Consider the following 20,550-nt stretch of genomic DNA (forward strand, 5'->3'; position numbering starts at 1 on the left):
AAATAAATAAAACCACCAAAGTGATATAAATATTAGATCTTCGTCCCCATTAAACAAAACAAAACAAAATTCGACCCAATGCATTCTAAATAAAAGAAAAACATAAAACAACACCTTTTTAACATCCATCCATCCCTTGGTATATTTATCTATCTATCTTCTAAGCTTAAACCACTCCCATGCTTATATTTTTATTTTTTCTGCAATCAATCTATGTAACAGCTTTAAAGTGTCAGTTTCCGCCAGCCAGCAGTACAATATCACAATATTCCATTGACATTGTTATTTAGTGAGGAAATAAAAAAATTCATAGTAACACCTCTATGAACCTCTATGTAAAGTGCTAAGATACACATGCTTCTTCATCGTTCTCAATGAATATATTCAATATAGAGTACCTTAAAGTTTTTTTTTTCGACTTATCAGAGAAAAATACCAAAAGTTATCTTCCTGTATTATTAAAAAGATACATTTTTTTGAATTTCTTTTTGTTTTTGTTGGTTTTAATTTGTATTTTTTCTCCTCCAACATAATCGAATATATGTCGACACTCTATCACCTGCCAAAGATATCGACCTGCAGTTGCAATTTTTTTTTAAACGGGTTGTGGGCTGAAAGGGGTTAGAGGGGGCAGCTATATTAAATATGAATCTTATATCCACCTTATATTATGGTGTGGTTTATTGTTCACGAATTTTTATATTCCGTGCGGTTGAATATACTATATCTTTAAGTTTCTTGCTCGCAATTTTTTTTTTTTGTCTGACCGTGAATATATCTACTGTATATCCAAAACCGTGATTTAAATATACGACGACGACAACTTCAAAGCTCTTCCAACCCAAAACAAATACAACAAAACAAAAAAAAATCTTATTTAACCAATTTTTTTTGTTAAAATTTCTTCATAACGTCTTTGGTTGTTGTTGATGAAAGAATAAAAAAAAAAATTAACAACAAAAAAAAAAAAAACTTAAAACCGAAGGCAAGCTAAAACGAACCCAACAAATTAACAAAAAAAAAAAATAATAAAAATCGCTTTAAGCCAAATGGAATATCTTTCGGATTTGTTGACTCCAGTAGGTTTTCGATAAGCGTTCAGTCAACACCATCTAGTGAGTGAGTGTCTTCGGCTGATTCGTGTTTATAGTCTATACCACCACACCACACGTTTTGTGTCATTCCTTCCTGTGAGAGACAGTGTATCTATTGAGAGTAGGTTTTTTTTTTTTAAACAGAACAAAAAAAAACTCACAAAAACTATCTCTCTGTCTAAACTTTGCACGAGTTTTCTTTTTAAACAATATTTCTGCGAGTTGTATCTAGCTGACTAGTGACAGACTAACCTAATACCTAACCCCCGCGATAAAGTATCTAGATATTTTGTTGTCGCCATATCGATAAATCAGAGCCGGGCTGCGGTTGATAAATTCTATCTTTACAAGTTTTCATTGTGTGTGTTTGTCTGTCTGTTTGTGTGTGTTCATTACCTTCCTTTAGATACTACTTTAATTCGTGCGTTGTTGCTATTTTGTTAACAAAAAAAGTTTGTCATTACTAATTTGTTAAGTGCTATGTTAGTCAGTTGTTTAGTTGACAATTTACCTTTGCGTTGATTAGGCGGTAACAATTTTTTTTTTTTAAATTCCAATTTTCGACTTTTTTTTTTGTTATTAAAGTTAACAAAAAAAAAAAAACAATTTTTATAACAACAAAATTATTTTTTTGTTTTGTTGTTATAAAATAAAAAAAAAGTTATATAAGAACTTTAAAACTAAATAACTTTGGATTTTTTGTTTTTTTTTTTCAGTTTATAGCAGTGACTTTTAATTAATTTGCTTCTATTACAATTATTACTGGTTAAACAATATAAAAATAATAATGATTGCTAAAAAAATATTTCAAAAGAAGAAGAAAAAAGTGAATGTGGCCATTCAAAAGTGAGGATTGTTTTGATTTTTTTTTAAATTTTTTTTTTATTAAAAAATCGTTTCCAAATACGAAAAAAGGAAATCAATATAAACCAACAAATCAACCATCGTTGGAATAAATAAATATATATAAAAATATAATTCAAATAAACAAAGGATACAAATAAATAAAAAAAAAAAAATATTTAAAATAATTCCTCATCGATTGTCTCGACAATTCCTGTGTTCATAAGTTATTAAGTCAAAATATTTAATTTTAATTTTGTTTTTAAATTAATTTTAAATTTAATTGTTGTGCTTTTTTATATTTTTTAAATTAAAAAAAAATTATAATTCAACGTAGAATAAATAACAAAAAAATAAATAAAAAATTGGTTGTTTAGATAGTTAAATATTTACCTAATTTTAATTTAAATATTAAAAGTGTGAACACGTGCTAAGCATAAAATTAAATACAAAAAAAAAAAAATAGACCCCCTTTCTCGACAAAAAAAAAGTGATATATAGAATATTTTTTTGTAAATATTTTCGAAACGATTTTAATTTGTTCATCAAGTGGATTCTTCGCTATCGCTTAAACAAAAATTAGAAAGGATTTAACTTTTTTTTCTAATTTGGATTTTTATAATTTTTTGCATCAAAGACAAAAAAAACTAAGGTAAATATCAATATCAAATTGAATAAATAATACAAATACAAATATTTATTTTATGTGAATTTTTTTTAATAGAATGTTAGGTATAGTTTTTTTTATTCTTGATTTAATTGCATTTACGTGAGAAGTATGTGAATTTTTATATGCAGCAATTTTTTAATAGTTGTTATTGTTTGTGAAGTTTGTTTTTTTTATGTTATTATTTGTTTTTTTTTTTTTTGTTATTTATTGCATTTTGAACAACCAAGTGAATAATTTTTTTTTTTAAGTCATTGGATATTAAGTTATACAAAAAAAATGTTTTCTTGGGTATTTAATTCCACTGCGGAATATAGAAATGACTTTTTGAAATTAAATCAATTTAATTTGTATATAAAATGAGACTATTTAATTGTTAATAAAGAATTTTTCTATTAGCCAACTTATACATTTTAATTGTCTAAACAAGCAAAATTAAAATGTTCCAATAGTTACTTCAAAATTGTAAAAGTTACTATTTAGTGAAAGTAAATAACTGTAACCATAGCATAATACTTATCAATTTTGTTAAATTAAATTTGTAAGTATCGTTACCAACGTATTATTGAAAAAATAAAGTCGTTTTTTTTTCAGTGTACTAGAACGAAAACCAAATGCAAAATCAAAATTCGGATGAAATAGTAAAAAAAAAAAAATATTTTGAGGCAAAGTCCTAAGATTTAACATTTATCATAGTTATTTAGTCAATTTTCCATTTTTGGGAGTTGATTTTGGTGATGAATGGAATTTCGAAAAAGAATTATAATAATTCCATTTACCTACCAATTTTTTAAACAAAAATTTGTTGAATGACTTTGGTGTTAAAGATTTTCATAGTTAAAAGTTATTTTTTTTGTCGGTGAAAAATTTGGGGTGAAAAATTAAGATATTCAATCTGCAAAATCATTGGAGTTATAGAGTCAAATTTTTTTAATTTTAATTGTTAATTTTTTGCTGGGTAAAAATTGGTCAAGATCACCCAACCCTAAATCGACTTCAATCCCCCTGTTTGATAATGTTTTTATATCTATTAATTTTAAAATGAATTAAATTTGATTAATAAATTCATTAAAAATTCATAAAAGAAGCAAAATTCATTCATTGATGGCTGATTTGACCATCACAGTCAGCAAAAAAAAAAAACATCTTCCGATATTTTAATTGGACCCTTGACAACCAAAAAAACCAAAACCGGATAAAAATAAATAAAACAAAAAAAAAACATTAATTTTTATTTAGATACCATGTGTTGTGTGTGCTAAATAACAACTGGTTATTTAATTAACAGGGTGATTCGCATAAAATTTGGCACAGAAAAAAAACTGAAAATAAAAACGCGCCAATTTTTAAAATATGTACATAAATAATAATCTACTAATTAAACTTTAACTAATAATTAAATTTTTAGATGAAAATCTTCCTATTTACTGAAAAAGATGGAAGCAAAATTTCAAATTGAGATCTTTAGTGCTTTCAGTTTAAAAAAAAAATATCATTTGAAATTCAGTTTAATCTAGCCACCTTGTAAATTGTTATTTTTTGTTATGAACACCCAGCTGGTTAACGCATTTTTATTCTCTTCACGAGAGGTTTTCACTATAAAATGCCGCTAGTATTTAATTAGCAAATAGTATTTAATTTATCAAAATTTCGCTATTAAACAAATAATATATAGAAAATGATGGTAAATAAGAAAGTTTGAAAAAGTATGTCAAAATTTGGTTAAAAATTATAAATAGCTTGAAGAGTTTACTTTTCAAACGATGAAAACAATTTTGTAGGGTATTCATGTAGTAGACAGCTTTGTTATTAAATTGTTTTTCTTTTTGACATTCCTTTATATTATTATCTTATAAAAAAAATCTTACTATAAGTTCCTTTTGATTTGCTAGTTGACTCGAAGACACATTAAACAACAAAAACAAGAAAGAACAACAAAACCCTAATAAAATGACACAGAAATGCCAAAGAAAAGCACAAACAAAACTAAAAGCCATTTGATCCTGACGTAAACACACTGAGAGAGATATAGTTATCATGATATCTTTTATAATGGAAATCCATTTTCAAAAAAAAGGGAGAGAATAAAAAATACAACACCCATCCTTAAGGATGTTTGTATAGAAATAATCTACCCCTTGGTTAGTTTAGCGGAAATATCAATGTCTTTTTATTTTTCCTGCTGCTTCAAAATAAAAACAACAACAAAAATTGAAGTCAAAATAAAAGCTTTTTTTTTCTATAAAAATCATATACATGTGTTTTCCAATACCTAAAAGAAACACACACCCTTACAACAATAAGTTGAAAATCCCTCCAATATGGTGTCCCATATTGTTGCCTTTACGTACTACATACATTCTGCACATTCTGGAATTTATGCTGGCCTAATTTTTTAACTTTGATGTTTAAAGCTAAGCGAAATTATGTTTAAAAAAAAAAAAAAAATAAAAAAAAAGATAAATTCCCTTAAATTAGTATCACTTTATCATCCAGAAAATTTAATGGGTAACGCGAGGACAGAGATATGATTTTTTGTGTCCCTTCTAACTTCTGATATAGGTTAGCCACTAAGGGAAGTTATGGATTTGTAAAAAAAAATTAAAAGAGAAGGACAAAAATCACTAACTTCTTTAAGCTTTTTTTTAACCAAGTAATGTTTCTAAGCCCATTTTATATAAGACTTTATTAAAGTCTTATAGAAGCAACAGTTGCATCTTTTGTCAATTATCATCTGTAAGACAACAGAAAGCTTTTTGTTATTTTAATTCCAGATTATGAGTAAATCCATACAACCTATACTTCTCCATTTCATTTCCATGACTTTTAAAATCAAACCAAATAACAAAAACAACAACAAAAAAACAAAAAACAAAATAAAGAAGAAGGAAGCAATTATTATTTTTCTACTTTTTATTGTAGTCCTATGGTTGATATAGAAAAATTTCCAACAAAAGTTTCCTTACTGTTCTGATAGGGGTCCTTTGATACTAAAAACAAAATCAACAACAACAACAAAAACAACTGGAAAAAAAATGTCCTGCGTGTAGGAAAACAATGTCGACAATTTGTCTAGATTTTTGTCATCATCATGATGATGTAAATAAGATGCTTTTGTCCTTCTAAACTTGGTCCTATTCTCATTTGATATGCATTATATTTTTTTTTTTTTTGTTTTTATTTTAGTTTGCAGTAACATTAAAAGAGCAGCTACACACACATAATTGACATTTTGAGAAGCTAATTAAGTTTTTTTTTTTTCTTGTAGTTAACAATGAAGCTCTCGGGAACAAAAGAAAAAAAATACATACATAAATTTGCATATATTTTGTATTCATTTATGTATTTATATAGTATTTGTTTTTTTTTTAACAAGAAATATTTCAGCATATGATGACAAAAAAAAAATATATTTTTAGAGAAGTTTTAATGAAGAACTGAATTGGAAGGATATAGGCAACTTTTAACAAACGGAATCTGTATTGAATTAAACGTTTTTCTGGATGTTTTTTTGACGTAAGCTAAAAAATCTTTTTAATTTCTTGCACCCAAACATAGTCTCTCCCTTGCAATATATGTATATGCAAAAAGAATAAAATCTCTTTAAATTAACGTGAACATCCTTTTATTTCTGTTTAATCTTTTAGATTCAATAAGAATGCACATTAAATCAAAAAGAAATCATTTTATTCTTACAAGATACACATAAATACATTAAAAAAAAGAAAGAAAATTCATTTTAAAATGAAATGAAGCTCACTTTGATTTAAACAGAATTTAAAAGGATTCTATTTATTTTTATAACGACCTGCTAAAAATAACTGGAATCTGTATGGAATTAAGCGGTTCTCTGAATGTTTTTTTTTAAACGTCTTAAAATAAGCAAAAAAATTTCTAAAAAAAGCCTCTCCGGTGTAAAATGTATGCAAAAAGAAAAGAATCTCTTTAAATTAACGTGAACAACCTTTTATTTCCGTTAAATCTTTTAATTTCAATAAGAATGCACATAAATTTAAAAGGAAATCATTTTATTCTTAGAGGTACAATTTTTAAAGAAGAAAATTCATTTTAAAATGAAATGGAGTTCTTTTTGATTTAAACGGATTCTATTTATTGTATAATGATAAATTTAAAAAGAGCTTCATCTTGATTTCTAAGTGCATTTTAACTCATTTAAGATATTTCCCAAATGTATTGAATCATAAAACACAATTTGTATGTACTTCAATTATTTTATGCATCCCAATTAAAAAAATAAAATAAACAGGAAACAGTTGTAATGAACAATATTTTGCACTAAAAAATAATATAAAAAAAAAAAACAAACTATATATTTTAGAGGACAAATAAATTCTTTCAGATACGGAAGCAAAAATATCTTATAGTTTTTTTTTTTATTTTTATTTTTCTTAAACTATCTCTGTAAGGTAATAACTTATTAATTAATTAAATATTCCCACGTCTTTGAGAAGGCCAACAACTATAATAATAGATAATAATTGTCAGTGAATGAATGGAATATTTTTATCATTAAACTGCAAACCTATAGCAAATGTAAATACATCTATAATAAAACTTACTTAGTTACTTACCTTACCTATATTTTGAATAATCGTTTCCTCGACATTAAGTTTTGTTTTTGTTTTTCATTACTGATGATGATTCTTAAACATTCTATAGTAAGACATTCTGACTGCAGTTTTATTGATTTTGAACTCAAGTTTCTTCCTTTGTTGCTTGTTTATCGATTTTCATGAGTTTCCTTGTTAAATAAAGTCACCGAACACAAGAAAAAAGGATGTCTCTCTTTTTTTTTATGGAATTTTCTGCCAAATAAATTTCTCAACAATTTAAGCTATTAAGCATTATCCTAAATGTCAACACACATAATCATACACACATACACACAGACAAAGAGATATATAAATGCAAAATTTATTCCTTAAAAGTTCCAGAACCTAGAACACCCAATGATGCCAAAAGTTGAACAAAACCAAAAAAAAAAAAGAAAGAAAGCTTCCAAATTATTATTATTGTATAACTTTAACTCTTAAGCGATTTTATTTTGTGCTGTTGTTGTTGTTTGTATAAACTTGTATCTGTGTGATATAGAGACATTTTTTTTTATATGCAGTGCATTGCTGCTATTTGCTATTGCATAGAGTAGAATAATGTGCTTATTTAATATAAAGAGGGGTTTGAGAAAATCAATGCTTTTATAAACTCCATATAATGTATGTATGAAGGTTTATACTGGAACTGGAACTAAGGTAAAACTGTTACGCCTGGTGTATATGGTGGCGGAACTGCAATTCCGCTTCCGCACTTCTGACTCTTTTTGCGGCAAATCACCTTAATTAGTATGACCAGAATTGTTTAATAATTTTGTATTCAAAGCTTCTATATAAAAATGTAAATTTATTTTTATGGTTGATCCATTGATTAACAAATTTATAATTAAATATCATTGAAAAATTGGGATACGAGAGTAAAGATATGAATATTTGTTTTACAAATAAATATTATGAATTATTGAAAAAAAAAAAACACTTTGACGGTTAGTCCGTTTGAAAGATTGAAATTTTAAAAAATCTGCCTGTGACAATCTGATGTTGACAATTTTGCAAATTCTCAAGGTAGTGAAGAATAAATTACCTAAAATATGAAAGCCATAACCTTGTCAAAAAAAAAAAAAAAAACTGTTGCACTTTCGGCATCTTCAGATGTAGCTTACTCATAGAAAATGCTGTTTTCCTCAATTGTACTCACTTTGAAAAAATTCAACGAAATTTTCTATACGGAACCGTAATAATTTAATTTGAAAATTATTTAAAAAAAAAAACATTTTTCTAAAATACTTCAGTTTTTTTTTGAAACATCAATATTTTGAAAACGATTTGATGTTGCGTGTTAATAAATATATAATTTTCAATTTTTGAAAATGTTTAAATTTTTGTATGTATACAAATTATTTATTTTAATCGACTCTTACGATTTTCATTTTTTTTTTTTTTTTTGTAAAAATTCCTTTTTATGCGAGAAATTGTTTTTGGTGACAATCATTTAAAAAGTTTGTTGGTGAAGTAAATGCAAAAACAAATTTTTAATGTTATCACATTATTCCATCCTTCAAAATCAAATTAAAATTATTCCTCAATTTTTTCTTTAAAAACTTTAACATTTGAGTTATTTTAAATATGAGAGCACGTGCATGTGATCCACTCGTGAATTTTATTTGCCTTCTTGGAGCAAAACTCATAACTTACCAAAAAAATCTTATCACAAAATTTTTACCACAAGCTTGTTTATCAAATGTTCAAAAAATAAAATCTAATTATTCAATCATGTAAAATTGATCACAACAAAAACATTACTGTTAAAAAAAGAGCCAAGTTCTCCTATGTTAAAATTATGCTAGCACAAAAAGTACTGAAATGTAAAAGTGTACAAAGTTCTCAAGCTTGGCTTTAAATTTGTATAAATAAAATTTTGGTTGTTCCCTTGGCAATTTTACTTTAAATAACCGATTTTTAAAGCTATTTGAAAAATTGCCAAGTAAACAACCAAAATTTTATTTATACAAATTTAAAGCCAAGCTTGAGAACTTTGTACACTTTTACATTTCAGTACTTTTTGTGCTAGCATAATTTTAACAAGGTTTTGCTGTAGAAATTAAAATCTCTATAATTGATGAAAATTCAGAGAAAATGGGTGGTTGCCACGCCTCTTGTCTAAAATTCTCAAATTTTAAATTTTTTCTTTTGTAATAACTACCAGATCTACCATTTTACCAAGTTTCAAGATTCTGCGACAATCAGAAGTGCTCTAAAATATTTGATGTAAATTAAGCGAAAATGGGCGGTTACCACGCCCCCTGACGAAAATTCTCAAATTTCAAATTTTTTTCTTTGTATAATCTACCAGCTTTACCATTCTACCAAATTTCAAGATTCTACGATAGTCAATTGATTTGATCAAAATTCGGTGAAAATGGGTGGTTACCACGCCCCCTGAATTGAAAATCTCAAATTTTTTCCTTCGTATACACCACAAGTCCTATCACCATGTAAAATTTCAAGTTTCTACGATAGCGGGAAGTTCTCCATAATTTTGATGATATGTCAGTGAGTCAATGAGTCAGTTACGGTTTTCGCGATTTTTGAAGTCCTATATCTCAGAAACTAGCTACTCATCGTAAGAAGCTGAAATTTTGTGAGGAATTTAGGTTTGGCCAGCTCAATAAATGTAGCGAGTTTGAAATTTCTGGCATATTTGGTGTGGAAGTTAAAGGGGGGTCGAAAATGGCCTGAGTTGTTTCTTACAGGAAACATAAGGGTGTAGTGCCAAAGTTGCTAGAGAACTTGGCTGGGCACTACCGTGCCCCTTGATTTCACTGAAGACGAAAAAAATTTGAATTTGAAAATCTAATTACTCTTAAATCGCGTTCTCAAAAGTATGAAACAAGAAAAATGGTTCATCTGAAATCGTAATAAGGTACATTCGATGGTTTTTTTTTTTTAATTATTTTTATTTAAAAAAAATTCTAATCGAATTAAAAAACATCTAAACTGGTCACCCTATTTTTTATATCCTTGCTTCACACATGTTTTGAATGTAGCTGCTCCAATTTCACCCACTATAAGGATAACGATTCGCGTGGGCAATGTGCTCTATATGCGAGTGTGGGAGTTAGTATGAAATTTCTCTTTATTTCTCAATTTTCTCTCTTACTCCCACAGAGCGCACAGCGCAATAGTTTTCAATTCAAAAGAGAGAATAAAATTGCAATTAAATTCCAATATTTTCTCCTTTTTCTATAACTCTATATGATATCTGTGTGTGTGTGTAGGTAGGTTTTTATTGCAAAGAAACAAAAAAGAGGTCAATGAAATGACAATCTCAGGTCATTGGTGTGGTATACCTTAATGTGTATATAATAGGCAGGTGTTAGTAATTTGATAATGGTTGTGAAGAGAGTACATATAAAAAAAAGTGTATAGTTGCAGCTTGCACGTGCGATGTTTATAAATATGAATGTATATGAAATACGACCCCATATAGTATATTTGCCTTTTATTTCTATCTCCCTCCCTCTCTCAATTTTTCAATATTTTTTGTCCTTGTCATTTAAATGAAAATATAAACATAACGAAGTTATAACTAAGGATAATATTGATGGCTATTAATGCTAATATTATTGAATTTTCCTTAAAACAAGGATTAATTTGCAAAACTATTTAAATTGCTTAACCCACATAATTGGTAAAAGAGCTTTGTTAAGTTTAGTTTAGTTTATTTTTTTTTTTTAAGGAAGAGGAAAACGAACAGAAAATAAAATTGAGATTATACAAGGATACTTTATGGATGACAAAGAGATTTTCTTATATTATATAAATTGTTGCTTTAGCCTTCTAACCAGGTCATTAGATTTTGTAGCACAAGATTTCAAGTGGTCAATTGATGAAAAAATACACTCCTGCTCAAAATTAACGCACACTTTTTTCTTCTTTAGTCATACCCCTACATCTTATTTAAAATGGCTTTTAAATTATTTGTTGTATTTTTTTGTGTTTGGTTATTATTAAGCAAGTCAGAAAAATGCTAAACTGCAACAGTATTATCAACCAAAAAAAAGATGAACCAAATTTAGCAATTTAAGGTCTGAAAACTGATATTAAAATAATTTTTGTTTTTTAAGAAAAAAAATTTTAAAAATGGAAGCACGTGACAGTTCTTTCCAATAATTTTATTCAATTCTTGGCATTGTCTCCTCTAGCGCTTATGACAACTTGGAGTCATCTATTCATTCCACGAATTAACATTTGAAGGTTTTCTTGTAACTTTTCTTTCACTCCAATTTTCTGTGGATCAAGAATGCTTGGAGGTGGATTTCGGCCGCAAATGCACTTTTTTCAACATTTCCTAGACATGTTCTATTGAATTCAAATCCGAATATCTGTGTGGTCAATTCAAGGGTGGCATATTTTAATCTTGAAGATATTTTCAAACCACTCTAGCATGCATTATCGTGCATCAGACTGAACTGTGGACCAAATCTAGGGGTGATTGGAACCGCATGGTGTTCGAGGATATCAGTCAAGTATTTTTGGGTATTTAAAGTAGGTCTAGGAGAGCTCACTAACTCCGTAGGTGTTGTAAAGCAGAGTTTACTTGATGAAAATTTATGACTCATCTCTAAAAGGTTAGCGGGTTGACAGATAGACTTCAGCATATCTCTCCAAATCTTCCCCACAAACATTTTACTCCATACCTTCAATTTAAGATCACTCCTGTCTTATTTGAGAAAATAACCACGATACTGTGAGACAAAGTAATAGTAGGAATTTTCTGTAAAATAAATATGATGTGCGTTAAATTTGAGCAGGAGTGTAGTTAAATGGATTGTTGCTTTTTAGAGTACCTACTCTTGTTGCTGAGGTTTTCATCAAAGATTAGAATTTTTTGTTGTTGCATGGACGACCACGCCCGTTCTATGTTTTCAATTGTATTGGTTTAGTAAAAATAATGGTTTTTTTAAAAATAAATTTTAATCTTAACTCGTCTTTATCTAATGTTCTATTCATAAAGACATTTTTATTAATTCTATAAATGACCCTCTTAAAAACAAAGCTGAAGGACATAACTTTTTGTTTTGAGAATCAAGTTAATATCCTGTATACAAAACCAGAAATTCCATTAAAATATTTATAATTAATTAATATAAAGTATTAATAAATAAACTATTAACACAATAAAACTAATAACATAAATATTTTTTTGTATCCGCTTTGTGTCACAAAAATTTGCAAATCCAATCAACTAATAAAAATTTTGCTAAACGATTTTCAAATTCAAACTCGAACTTGGATAACAAGTTTATTATGCAAAGTCAACATAATATTTTTATACTTATGCATCACAGACGTATGCAAAGTAGGTTTTAAGTCAAAAATTAAAAATTTATCAATAAAAGAGTTGTGGCGTGTTTTCTTCCCTCTCCCATTACATCTTCCGAGGTATATATAACAATCAGAACTGTATGATATTTGAAACCGAAAGTGACAAAAAAAAACGGAAACGAGGGAATAACCTTTTTATTGTTTTTTTTTTTTTTTTGTTACCCACATACCTACTACATTATGCATTTTAGATGAAAACGTTGACATACTTTTTATGGATAACTTTTGCTAATGAATTTTCGATTATCTAATCGAATAAATGAATGAATGAGAAAAAAGAAAACAAAATTGTATTGGAACTTTAAAGATGAATGGAGTAGGAGATGTAAGTAGGTATCAGATATAAAAAAAAATTTCAGACACCTTAAAATAAGCCCATTACATTATTAATTAATTGATTATTTTTCTTCGAAATCTTGGTTATAGAAGGACTATAACTAATAACAAATTGGCATTATTCAATAAGTATGAGGTGACCATACCTCATTTTAAAATTAAATAACAGTGTCTTTCAACTTTCATGTTTGTATTTAACAAGTGCCGGTTTGGACGCTACTTCCGGTGTCGTTGGGAAACAAAAACAATATTCTTGTAATTTATGGAAAATTTTCTAGCCATTTTATTGGCAAAATTTATGAGTTTGGAAAAGTCAATTCGTTCGGCAATTACAATTACTACACGGTTAAAAATTATGTCGTAGTTTTAATACAACATTTAGAATTAGGCCTTTTTCAAAACAAAAAATTATAAGTTTTTAACATTGCGATTTTATTTAACAGTTTTTTTTAAATTTTGTAATACATTTCAAGTACAAAAAAATAAAATGTATTAGTTTCAAATGACATTAAAATGTAACCAAAAATATTGAAATATAACAAAATTTTAATTTAAAAACTAAATCCTTTGCACACAAATTATAACTTTATCTGGTTAATAATTGAAATTAAATGATCGTTTTCTTTTTTTTACAACCTACAAGAAAATCAAATTTTAATCAAGCTGTATTATAAACATAAACGAAAATGAAATAAAAAAGAAATAAATTTTGTGCCTGGATTTAGGGTTATCGCTACCTGAAAAAGTACCTATTTAAAACTATTTTGGTTCAGAAAAATGCCTTTGGTAACCTTTTTTCTGATGTTAAATAAAAATAAAAAATCACAATTTTGAAGGCGCTTTGTGTTTTTTCGAAGTAAAATGTATGAATTACTGACAAAATTTGATCGGCTATAACATAACGATTTCACTTCACATAGTTTGTGAAAAAAAGAGATATTATCCACTTTTTTATTTATGATGAATAATCACTTTCAGAAACGTTTTGTTTCATTAAAGAAGTAAGAAAGAAAATGCTTAAAATAATAAAAAAAAAAATATATATATAAAAAAAAGAAAGAAATATCATTATAACAAACTGAAACTTTAAATTAAGGAATAGGTACGTCCTTGATTTTTAATGCAAAAATAATTAAATTTCACTAAATTTTGTATTAGACTTTAAAATGTAATACATTTAGGTCCAATTTATTCACACTCCATTAAATTTAAAGTCTCCATTAAAAAAGGGAAATTTTAAAATGTGTATGCGATTTGACAGTTTTATAATTTTTAATGGAGCCTTTAAATATAATGGAGAGTGAATAAATTGGGCCTTAAAGTATTAATTTAAATAAAATTTTGGTGTTACCTCATATGTAACCCAAATTTTCGTAGAATCTGCACCAAATTTTTAACCGTGAGCTGATTCTTGTGGCTTGTGGATTTCTCAAAAATGTCTGCAGATTGCCAATGATCATTTCTGGATTTATTTGTCATACTTTAAAACTTCACATTATTCTAAACAATTACTTAATTGGAATTGACACCATCCAATAATATGCCTGATATCTTTAAAATTTTTTGGTTACTTTCTGATGGATCGCAATGAGAAATCGAAAAGTGAAAGGCCACGATATTTATTAGATAAAGATTTATTGACAACTGAGAAGAATTCAATAAAACGTATAGACTTTAAGCATTTAATAATAAAATTAATGCGAAAAAGTTCCAATTTAGGTATAGGGGAATTGGGGGCAAGACCTCCTATGGGGGCAAGACGGTTTTTGTACTATGTTGTATGAAAAAATATTAAATTTGCAAGACCTTTAATGTAAAATAAATGGCTTCTGTTAAAATCGATTATGTCTGTAAGTATGAGCAAGTTTGGTTGAAATCCCGAAAAGTTATATTAAATTTTGTGATTTTTCATCAAATCGTCATGTTTTGTGTGAAAAGAAATTTGTACTTTTTTTAAATGAAATATTTAAAAGTCTTAACTTTTTCTTTTTTTGTAATAAAAGTTGAGAACTGATGAAAATATAGCATACGTTTGTGATTATTGCTATAAGATTCCAAATTTTAAGATAGAAACGGTTTTATTATCAACAGAAGTTAATAAGGCGGTCTTGCCTCCATGTGGGTTTTGTTCAGTATTTTTAATTTTTTTTTTTAATGATGAGATTTCCTACAAAAATATTAGAGTAAATGAATAAACACTTTATTTTAATTAAAAGATGTTTTTTATTGGTTTTTAAGACGGTTAAACACTAAAGGGGCGGTCTTGCCCCCACTTTCCCTACACAAAAGTAATGACCTTAACTGATATGACTATCTTATGTGCTTTCAGAATATTGTAAAGTCTTCTATTACGGTCTTTGATTAAATGCAGTTCTTGTGAAATTTCAGCTCGAAATTTTAACAGAAAATAACAGCTCGTTGATTTGATAAAACTCAATTTGTAACTTCAATTTTAGAGTAGCATTCTGCAAAAAAATTGCATTATTTTACAAATTTTGTCTGCTATTGCAATTTTCAAAATAGTGCAATAGCTTACAAAATTGAACTTGGAACAAAACCAAACACATGTCACCCAAAATTATTTAAATAATACTATTTCAAATATTCAAAATTGCAAGTTGCAAAATCTAATATCTAATGCGGCTTTTACAATTTTTTCAAACTTTGTTAAGTTTATACATTTTTTTTAAAACTCGTTATTGATAACATTTTTGTCATTGAATTGCAGTTTGCAGATGGTCACCACGGTCTATGTTTCTCTGATTATAACTCTCACTTTTATTCTGTTTATTTTCAATTAAGTCTTCTTAACTTTATTTTTAATTGACAAAATAGAAACATTTATTTTCCCTACTTATTTATAAATTACTTTGTATTAAAAGTGTGAATCAATTTATATTTATACATTATATAGTTTTTTAACGTCACGTGTGCACTTTGTATTTCCTCAATTTATATTAAGATAAAAATAAAAAAAAAAAAGAAATAAATTAAATATTTAAACTTAAAATTCTATTTATAAAATAAAAATATACATGTAACTTAACGGTGTATGAGGTAATATTGAAATTAACGCAAATAGTATTGCCAAAAAAATATTAAAAGTGCATATGAGTGCAAGTGCAGGGAGCATTATGAAAATATATAATAAATTTCATTATTTGCTGTGAAATTGTTCACGCGAATGTGTTAAAATAACACCATTTGTTTCAATTTAATTTACATAATGCCAAAGGGGAGTATATTTTCATTTGTATTTTCTTAAAATAATGTTTGAATAGAACAGATGCATTTTTAGTTCCTGAAATGTTGATGGTTTTATTGCACTATTTGTACTTTTAAAAAGGTTAAATTTTTTTTGTTTTTAAAGGCCAACTAAACGGAAGTGACCCTTAAGAGCACCGGATATTATTATAAAGAAAGATTAAAGATTTTACTGAAAACTTCAATAATTCATGTTGATTTTTCATTCATAAGAACTTGGCGATATTCAAACTGTCCACCCAAAAACACTTCTGAGCCATTGTTGCATGCATATTACTAAACTCTTTAGTAATTCCTGATTCCGAGCAATATACCTATACCAATAAGGTCGGATAGATATAGGTAAATAGCTATGAGGTTTTTTGAAATTGAACTTTCGTTAAAAGAATAATATCAATAGAAGGCGTTACTCTGCTCCGACTGTTAAATAAAAACCGTTCCAACCCCCAGAATGTGCCTAAAAACGTTTAGGCAACAATCTAGACTAGATATACAGTAGCGAGCAAAAAAAATGCAAACGAAAAATTTTTAAAGAGTTTTGAACAAGAACTAAGTTACCAAATTTGGCATATTGAAACTGTTTTATTTTCATTAAACAGAGTCAATTTGTTCAATATTTTACTCCAAATACATTATTTGGTCAAAAGTCTACCTTAATATGCGTTTTTAGACGAGCGAAAAAATGCAAATGTTTTTATTGTTTGCATTTTTTTTGCTCGCTACTGTATGTCTATATAGCATAGAATATAATGTTTATAAGCAAAAGTAGGTGTTGTGTCTTATGAGGGCTTAAAGTGAATCATTAAATATTTGTTATATAGCTTTCACAAATTGAGCTAGAACTCTCCTAGTTAAAGGTGGTATTGGGATATAGCTGTTAAACTATTAATACGGAAATAGAAACGGAGTTATGCGCGTCAAAGTTATGAAAAACCAGAGCTATGATTACCAAAGCTATGAACGTGGTTTTTGGGTTGGCAAACATTTAGAGGAACGATATACGGGAGGTAAGTACCAAAAAGCTAGAGCGTGTAGTGAAGAAAAGAAAAAAAATGCCATCACATTTTTTAATCCAGTTTTCTGTTTTTGTTTAAAAGCAAATAAGAGCATTAGTAGGTGCTTAATTACATAAAATTTTGAAAAAAAAATTAGCTCTAAATTTTTTTTCCAATTTTTTTATTCTAAATTTTGATTTTGAAAATTGATGTTCGCAAAAACTGGTCCATTAAACAGCTTTATTTGAAAAACATATTAAAAGACATAGTTTTGGCTTTACAAAAAGACACAGCACGTTATTTTTGGTGCAACCGATGATTTTTAATCATTTTATTTTTCCAAATTAAGTTAATTTTTTTTTAGAAAATTGACCCTCCGGGCTAAAAGGGAGGGAATAGACACCCCCATCCCATACAATTTTTGTCTTGTCTTGACTCAACCTACTCACTCTAGTTTTTTGGTACTTGCGTCCCGTATACCGTTCCTCTCAATGGTTGCCAACCCAAAAAACCACGTTTCATAGCTTTGGTGTTCATATGGCTCTGGTTTTTCATAACTTTGGTTTTTCATAACTTTGGTTTTTCATAACTTTGGTTTTTCATAACTTTGGTTTTTCATAACTTTGGTTTTTTATAACTTTGGTTTTTCATAACTTCAGTTTCTTATAACTTTGAAGCGCATAACTTTGTCGCGCATATCCTGCAAATGTATAAAGCGAGTAAAAAGAATCTTTCTGGGTTTAAAGGGTAGATATTTGGCTATAAAAATAAGTCTAATTTTGCTGAGTCTAAAAATGCATCTCTATGCATTAAGAAACCTAACATTATCTACAAATGTACGTCTAGTGAAATTTAACCTTTTATCTGTTGCATTTTATGTATTGTTTGCTGCATGCGGCTCCAATCGTCAATGTCATCACATTTAACTAACAAGCTTGCATCTTGTTCTACTTTATACGAGTAGGTATAGGTAGTCCCAGAATAAATAAAATTTATCACTCGAAAAGAGAGCTTAGAATTGTCACTGTACATAGAATGCGGTATAATTTACGTGATCGTGACAGTATTTTTGTCGGCCACACGTTCAGAAACGACGACGACCGGCACGGTTGATTTTATAATTACAACATTGTCCAATTCGGCTCTATGAAAACAATTACTAATTGTTTGTTGTTGTAGTTGTATTTTTTTTTTTGTAAATAAAAATGTTTCAAAACAAAACCAAACAGACTATTATGTATTATGATGATGCTGACGTAGTTTTTGGTCTACCTATAATCTATAACAATAATGTGACGTTATTTATCAAAATTCTAGATATAGGTATATCTTCATTATGTTGAATATATAGACTTGGAATGAGACGATTGTTGTGGCACTTAAGTAGTGTAAAGGGGCTGTGTCGTTGTCGTTGTTGTTGACGCCGCGCCAACAAGAAATGAATGATAGTAAAATATAGCATTTATCTAATTAAACATTTGCCATTTGGTCTATTTGTGGCAGTGTGTCTACTTTATAAATGGTTACAACATGATGAATTTCAAGGTATGCAGGGTGTTTTTTTTTTTTACAAATTTTTCGAAATAATGCTACAAAGTTTTTCGAAGGAATGAGGAAGTGAGTTACATTGAATAAAATAATAATATACCTATGCGCAGAGTATTTTTGAAGTTCAGTGTATAATCAAAAGTTTAAACAAGGATTTTAAACATTTGAGAACAGATGTAATCCTTATTTTTTTTTTTTTTTTCAAAAACACGTTTTTATCGAGAGGTTGGTTGTTTCTAACAGCCCTTTTTTTCTGAAAGGCTCATGTCTTGGGACCACATTTCTAATAAGTCCAGGAAGTTTTTTTCCTAGACGTAAGTGAAAGAAGTGCTTGGAATAGATCGTCCCTTTTTTATTAGGCAAGTTATTTTCACAGGTAAGAAATCAAGAAGGGTATAAGGTTTTCAAAGTTCTTAAAGTAGATTTTCTTATTTAAAAACAATATTTTGATTCTGTCATAACTTGGAAAGTATTTTAAAAGTCTCGAATTAACCCAATATTTTTGACAACTTCTCTACTTATAGAGGAAAGAATTTGAAAGACGTTTTTTTTTTCATCGTTTTGAAATATTTTAATCAAAATTATAGCTCTTTAGGTAACGAATATGTTGTAGCTTTAAATTTTAAGAATATTTGAATCCTTACTTAAAAAACAAAACACCCTGTAATTTTGTCAGCCACGTGGTCACAAAGGATAAATTATTTGTATAGGCTGATTTAATTTTTTTTTTTTTGTTAATGCATGACAAAGAAAAAGGGGAAAACTGAAACGACGCGAGACGAAATTTTCGTTTTAATTAATTTTCAAGGTTAATTTTATTTTTAGTTGTGGCTTTTATATGCAATATTAAACATTATCTTACCTACCGTATAATAACTTTGTATTTATATGAACAATATAGACGAGTAAGTTGTAAATAATGTCAATGATCTACTTGTAGGAAAAACTATTACCAATAAAAAAAAAAATAAACTTTCTATTATAAAGTGAATCAATATTAATAATACTTTTCGTTTCAACGAATAGGATAGTAATAAATTAAAATTATTATGAGATGAACACTATGCATCAACTAATTTTCTTTAGTCTTTATTTAGTAAAATTTAGTTAAATCTAAAATATCTAGATTATAAAATATTAAATATTTGAGTACTTCATATTTCGAATGGATTATATTTTAGTCAAGTTATGGGGACTTTACACTAATCACATGTAAGATAACATGATTTATCGGAAATCAATAAAATTTAGTCATTTTTACTCATTCATATGACAGGTAACAAAGTTCAAAATTATAAGTTTATCAGTAGATAAATAAATAATAATGACTATTTATTTTATCTTTTACTGGCGTTCATTTTAATTATTAATCGTTATTGATTTTTAATTGCAAGACAATTGGGTACCAAATAAAAATATTTAAATAGTACATACCAAGTTTAAAAGAATTTAAATAAATTCTTATCCAATTCATCACTGAACAAAAAACGATTTTCTAAGGGCACGGCAAGTGGTCACGAACTAAAGCTATTTCCAGCTCCACTCATTCACGTAGCCATTTACCGAAAAATTATCAAAATAATAGAGCCATTTAGTTAAATAATTTGTTTGAGCAAAATTAACGAAGCTATGATTCACTTGTTTTCAGAACTCTAAAGCGTTTTCCCCAAAAATTGTATCGATCCTTTTGAAATTTTGAACGATAAAAAAATAATAAAAATATAAATTGTATAACCTTTTCAGCTTTACCAACGGAAAACTATTATTCAACGTATGAATTTCGAGTTTACATGATTTAGGAATAAGATCACCGCAATTCTACTTTTTTCCGAGACACGTCAGAA

General features: G+C 27.5%; 1 protein-coding gene across 2 annotated transcripts in view; it reads left to right on the top strand.

Annotated features, from left to right (window-relative positions):
* The first annotated feature begins 2,418 nt into the window (after positions 1-2,418).
* LOC129913755 (elongation of very long chain fatty acids protein AAEL008004) overlaps positions 2,419-20,550 on the top strand; it is a 56,155-nt gene continuing 38,023 nt past the window's right edge. Inside the window, exon 1 of one of the 2 annotated variants that reach the window (XM_055992585.1) lies at positions 2,419-2,589. The gene's annotated coding sequence lies outside the window, so the exon portion shown is untranslated. The remainder of the gene's footprint in view (positions 2,590-20,550) is intronic. The other variant, XM_055992584.1, reaches the window with a different exon arrangement.

The sequence above is a fragment of the Episyrphus balteatus genome, chromosome 3, assembly GCF_945859705.1.
Source record: "Episyrphus balteatus chromosome 3, idEpiBalt1.1, whole genome shotgun sequence".
Lineage (NCBI taxonomy): Eukaryota > Metazoa > Arthropoda > Insecta > Diptera > Syrphidae > Episyrphus > Episyrphus balteatus.